The sequence below is a fragment of the Mandrillus leucophaeus genome, unplaced genomic scaffold (assembly GCF_000951045.1).
Source record: "Mandrillus leucophaeus isolate KB7577 unplaced genomic scaffold, Mleu.le_1.0 Scaffold926, whole genome shotgun sequence".
Taxonomy (NCBI): Eukaryota; Metazoa; Chordata; class Mammalia; order Primates; family Cercopithecidae; genus Mandrillus; species Mandrillus leucophaeus.
In genome coordinates, this window is record NW_012110097.1 from 685,122 (window position 1) to 690,352 (window position 5,231).

Genomic DNA, 5,231 nt, shown 5'->3' on the forward strand with positions numbered 1-5,231 from the left:
CAGAGCGAGACTCCGTCTCAAAAAAAAAAAAAAAAAAAAAAAAAAAGGCATGTTTATGTCCTGTCCTGTCCACCCTTACAGTAAACACTGTGGATGGGCAGTCCCACCTTGGGGTAGTTCGGGTTACAGTTGTGCTGTGCAGATTCCTTGGGCTCCTGTTCCACGCTGGGCCGTTCCCCCAGCTTCGGTGTGTGCTTCTGCTTCCCAGGGTCAGTTCTGCACAGCTGGAGCCACATTTCCACAGGCAGCTAGCACAGGAAGTGCCTGGGATGTCCTGTCTCCCCGGGCCAGGGCTTTGGCCAGTGGTTATGGGGTCAGGAAGTCCAGTCAAAATGGAAAGGGGCTTTCCTGGACTAAGGATCAAGGCTAAAGTTTCCAGAAGCCAAGGGAAGAGACTGCAGCACTCATGTGGGCAGCAGGAAGCTGGTCACGGGGCCAGCAGGACCTGCCTGGACTAGTGTGGATTGTGTGAGATAAGGTGGAAAAGAGAGTTTCAGGCTGAATGCTGGACTCGAGGAATATGCCTTTTCATCTACGGCTTTGGATCCTGCAAATATACAAATGTAGTTTCTAAGAAAACAAATGATGAGTAAAGAATGGTGGGAGCAAGACAGCAAAATGTTGAGAATGATTGAAGGTGGAGGAGGAGGGGTACATGGAGATTTGTGATCAGTCAGCTTTTGTGTGTGTTTGCAATTTTCCATAATACAAAGTTTTAAGAACTGAATTGCATATTTATCAGTTGCACACATCTTTACGAAGCCCCCACATTGTGCTTGGCTCTGTAACTGAGTAAACCAGACGAAGAGAGCAGGTGGCTCCTGACCTCCGGGTGTTCCACTCCTGCAGGGAAGATCCACAGTGGACACGTTTAACACCAGAATGAGAGGCACCACGCCGCCTGCAAGTTGAACAGACAATGGCTGTTTCAGCATCTGTCCTCTGAAAGTACCTATGATTATGTTCTGACGTCTGGGGCAGGTGACTGCATTATACCCCTGCCAAGTTTCTGTGCAGGGGTCCTCCAGGCCTCTTCCCTCTTGGATTGGTGTGCACTGTTGCTGGGCTGAGTCGCCACCTAGTCTTGTACTGAATATGCGAGCTGGTTAGTAGTGGCTACAAGACACCTTGCTTGCTAGGAAAAAAGAGAGATAAAAGTAAATATTGAAACAGATTTGATTATTGATGTTTGTGAATGTACATTTCTAGGTACAGTGGCCAGTGACAAAGCATACACAGGTGGACAGTGACAGATGAAATGGACATTGATTTTTATGTGCCTGAGAGAATTGAGCTTAACCTGTCAGATCTGTCTAAGCCTCTCCCAATGCAAATGTCACCAAAGCTGCTTCCTCTTCCTTTCACCTGTCTCACCTGTAAGGAGGATTTGTTCTTATGCTAAACAGTAAGCTCCGTGAGGGCAGGGCCTTACTCAGGACTTGGGCTCCAAGGGCCTGACTCAGCCTAAGTGAATATCCAATGGGAAAAGAAGGTGGGGAGTGGGATGTCTCCACTGCATGGAAGGAGTAAGTGAGGGGCGGAGAAAGCCATGATTTCTCATAACATTCACAGCTACCTCTGTGCTGTTTCTTGTCTGTGAAGACGAGGCTGTGGGTCTCCTATCAACAGGCCGAGGTTCCCTGCGATGCACCCACGTGACCAATGCCATTCCTCTCCAGGCCCCTGAGATCAGGAGTCATTGTCTCCATGGCCAATGGTTCTCCATTCATTCCTCATTCCCGCAAAAATTATGTCGAGGACCCACCTAGGGTAAGGCTTGGGTCCCATTCTCTAGGAGCAGCTCCGGAAGACAATTGGGTGGGCAAGGCGGTGTGCTCAGGGGCCCATTTAGAGGAAAGCAACCCTGAGACTGCAGCCTTATAGGGAGGGGGGCAAGGAGAGGAGCAGGAGGGACAGAGCAGCAGGGTGGTATGTGTTGGGGGATTGGGCCGGAGAAGGAAGGGAGTCACCAAGTCGTTATTAGAGGGATTGAACCGTTTTCTTGCCTTATCCACGGCATTTTACCTCCACTGGTCAAACAGATTGAAACAAATTGAGTAAAGGCCACCTGCAAGTCTTTGTGTGTGGCACTGAATGGTGGCCCTCTCCGAACCCTTCCCTTTGCCTCTGAAGCCACACATGGCAGGACCACATGACCAGAGCTCTGAAGTCCGACAATGGGGTTGGAGTCCCAGCTTCCTAGCAGTGTGACAAGAACATGCCCCTTAACTTTTCTGAGCTTGGGCCTGACACATAACATTCAATACATGTTAGTTGCTATTAAAAACATGGGTGATTTTATATCTGAAAATATTGCATATTGCTTAAATGGTTTCATGCTGGCTCACATTAAAAACGATTCCCAAGTGAAGATGACAAAGGGGAAATATTCGTTATTTAGTTCTTTTCTTACGTTAAGCGATCATAATAAAGTACATTTCTGGGTTGCATTCTCTAGGGTGCCTTTTGCTAAATAAATGGCCAAAAATAACTTTCCCTTCCAGTAAGATTTCATGATTCAGCACATTCAACTTTCACTATAAAAGCTTGAAGTAAAGAGTACAAAACAAGCCTAGAAGTAAGAAACAGGCGAGAAAAAGCGATGGATACAGGAGGGTGAGGCTCACATTCCCACAAGAGTGCTTTCTGTTTCAGACAAAGCTCGGCAATAAGAAAGTTGTCTTTATTCAGGTATCTACATCACACTTAGGTTTGGAAGAAGCAGATGGATAAAATTAGTAGGATCTTTCGCGAGTCCCAGGTTCTCCCGGAAGAGGCAAATTAGAAAAAGTGCAGCAGCCCTGGGTAAGGGCCTGGGCTAATCAGCCCCTCCCAACCCCGGGCGGCCATCAAGTTGGGGATGCAGTTCACACCCCTGCCTGACCCCTTTTCTGTTCCAGAGCAGCAGCTCCAGATACTTATGAGAAAGGTTACACCGCTGGTCATTTGCTGGGTGACATCAAAAGTGGGAGTGGAGTGGTTAGGTTTGCCTGGCCTCTGAAGTGCAGCCGAAGCCCTCGTTCACTGAGATTGCTCTAAACGCAAAGCTCATCTAGGAGCCGTCCAGGCGTTTTGTTGTTGTTGTTGTTGTTGTTTTTCCCCATAGCGTGGCTTTATTGGAGAACCCCAGCCCTTCTCTGTCTTTGTGGGCGATCTCTTGCCTCTTCCCATTTCATTTTCGCCGTCACGGGGCCTAGTATAGTACTTTTCATTAAGTTATCCGTATCCAGGAAGATGTCCTCTCACCCACTTTACCAAAATGGGCAGGGGGAATCCGAGCCATCTCCTGCCCACGGGGGTGTGCGCTCATCCACACAGACAGCTTCAAGCCGCCCAGGGCCTGGGACCCGTTTCCAGATGCCCTGCGAAGAGGTGTCCACAGCAGCGGCGCATCGCTCCAGGCCTGGCGCACTCTTTTGGCCAAGGCGGCTCACGAATGCCCTCGGGCCTCCGAGGAAAGAGAGGAGCTCAGGTCCTTGCAAAGGGACCTCCCCGCGGAGGAACCCCGCGCGTGGCCCAGGAGGCCTCTCCTCCAGGTGGCCAGCGCCGGGCGCAGCTGCGGCGCCGGGGCGCAGTGGCAGGCGGGCCGTGGGGCCGCCTACGGGCACCTCCACGCGCCCCCGCTCGGCCCTAGCCTGCCGCGCCGCCGCCGCCCGCAGTGGAAGGCAGTGTGGCGCGTGCGCACTGGCGCGCTCGCGGCCGGGCCCGTGGGCTCTCCCGGGAGGGCGGGAGGTGGGAACGTGGGAAGGCTCCGGGCCGCACACCTCCCGGCCCACCGCCGGCGCCGCCGACACCTCGCGGCCAAGGGCGTCCGCGATGCCCGTCGAGTGAGCGGCACAGGTAAGCGCGCTCTCGATCCCGTCGGGGGCTCCCCGCCCCAGTCCGCGGCCCCCAGGCGGCCGCGGCGCCAGCAAAGTTGAACTTCGCGCGTCGCGGGCGGGACGCTGAACGCTGGGGACCAGGGTGCTGGGGCCCGGGAGCCGGGTGCGCTCCTCTCGCCTGCGGGCGCGCGGGCGGGGTGGCGGCGGAGGCGCGGGGTGGGAAGGGGAATGCGGGAGCCCATGACCATGAGCTGCGCCCAGGCCTGGCCTCGCAGTGAACTTTTGCGCCGCGCCCTGGCAGCGTCTTGGTTCCTGGCGAGCACTGCCTGGGCGGCCTCCGGTGGCCTCTGCTCGCGGCCTTCCCGGCGGGCCTGCGGGGAGGCGATCGTGTGCCAGGGATTCTTGGCGCGGGGGAGGCGCGTACCGGTGCGGGCGAAGATCTGGGGTTCCGAGGATTTAGCTGAAGGACCCCGGGTTTTTCACTCCTCGTCCTCCCCCAGTACAAACGCCAGACCCTTGGAGGGAGGGATGGGGAAGGTCGAAGCGCCTACGTGCCTGGACGACAACGCAGGAAGCAATTAAAACTCCTCCTTTCGGATTAACAACCAAAAATTGATCGATGTGTCAGGAATACCATTGATTTATGAAAGGTGCTTATTTCTCTGGTATGGAGAATTTTATGTTCTCCAGGTGAAACCGAGTTCACCCAGCTCCAGCGTAGATTGATGTTTTAATAAAAATAAATAAAGGGGAAAAGCTCGCCTGGTCTTTGGGGACATCAAGTCTCAAATCGCAGAGTTAGACTAACAAATCAAATTGCATTATCTTTACATTTCATATCTTTTAATCTTGTGCCTAAAAATCACAGGCAGGAGAGCGCCTTCATTTCGAAAGTTTTAATATAGTGCTTAAAAGTCCGCGTAACTAGCAATCAATGTTTCATAAGCAAAATGGCACGGGAGCGTCGGGTAATTGTGATAAGTGGCAGGCGCGGGGCGAGCGCGGCGGCGGCGGCGGCGACGGCGGGAGGAGGAGCGGGCTCTGGACACGGAGAGGGAGGAGGAACCGTCCTCTGAGAGTTTGCTGGCGCCCGTAGATGGCGCCCTGGCCCCACGCTAGGCCCGGGATCCGCGGCTCCGTCGGGCGGCGCGCGGGCGGGGGAGCCGGCGGGGGCGCGGGGCTCGGGGCTCTACGCTTGCGGTCGACTTGGACCGGGGCGGCACGGCTAAGGAGGAAAAAAAAAATTAAGCTTATTGTTGCCATTTTAAAATTAAGGCCTGGGCAGTCGTTTGGGTCGGATGGGGGTCCGTGAGTCCAAGGCGTCACTGGGAGTGGAGGGATTCCCGCCCCCCCAAGACGCGCAACCGGCTGCAGCCCAGCCCGGGTGGCGCTAACGCAGCCCCAGTCCCG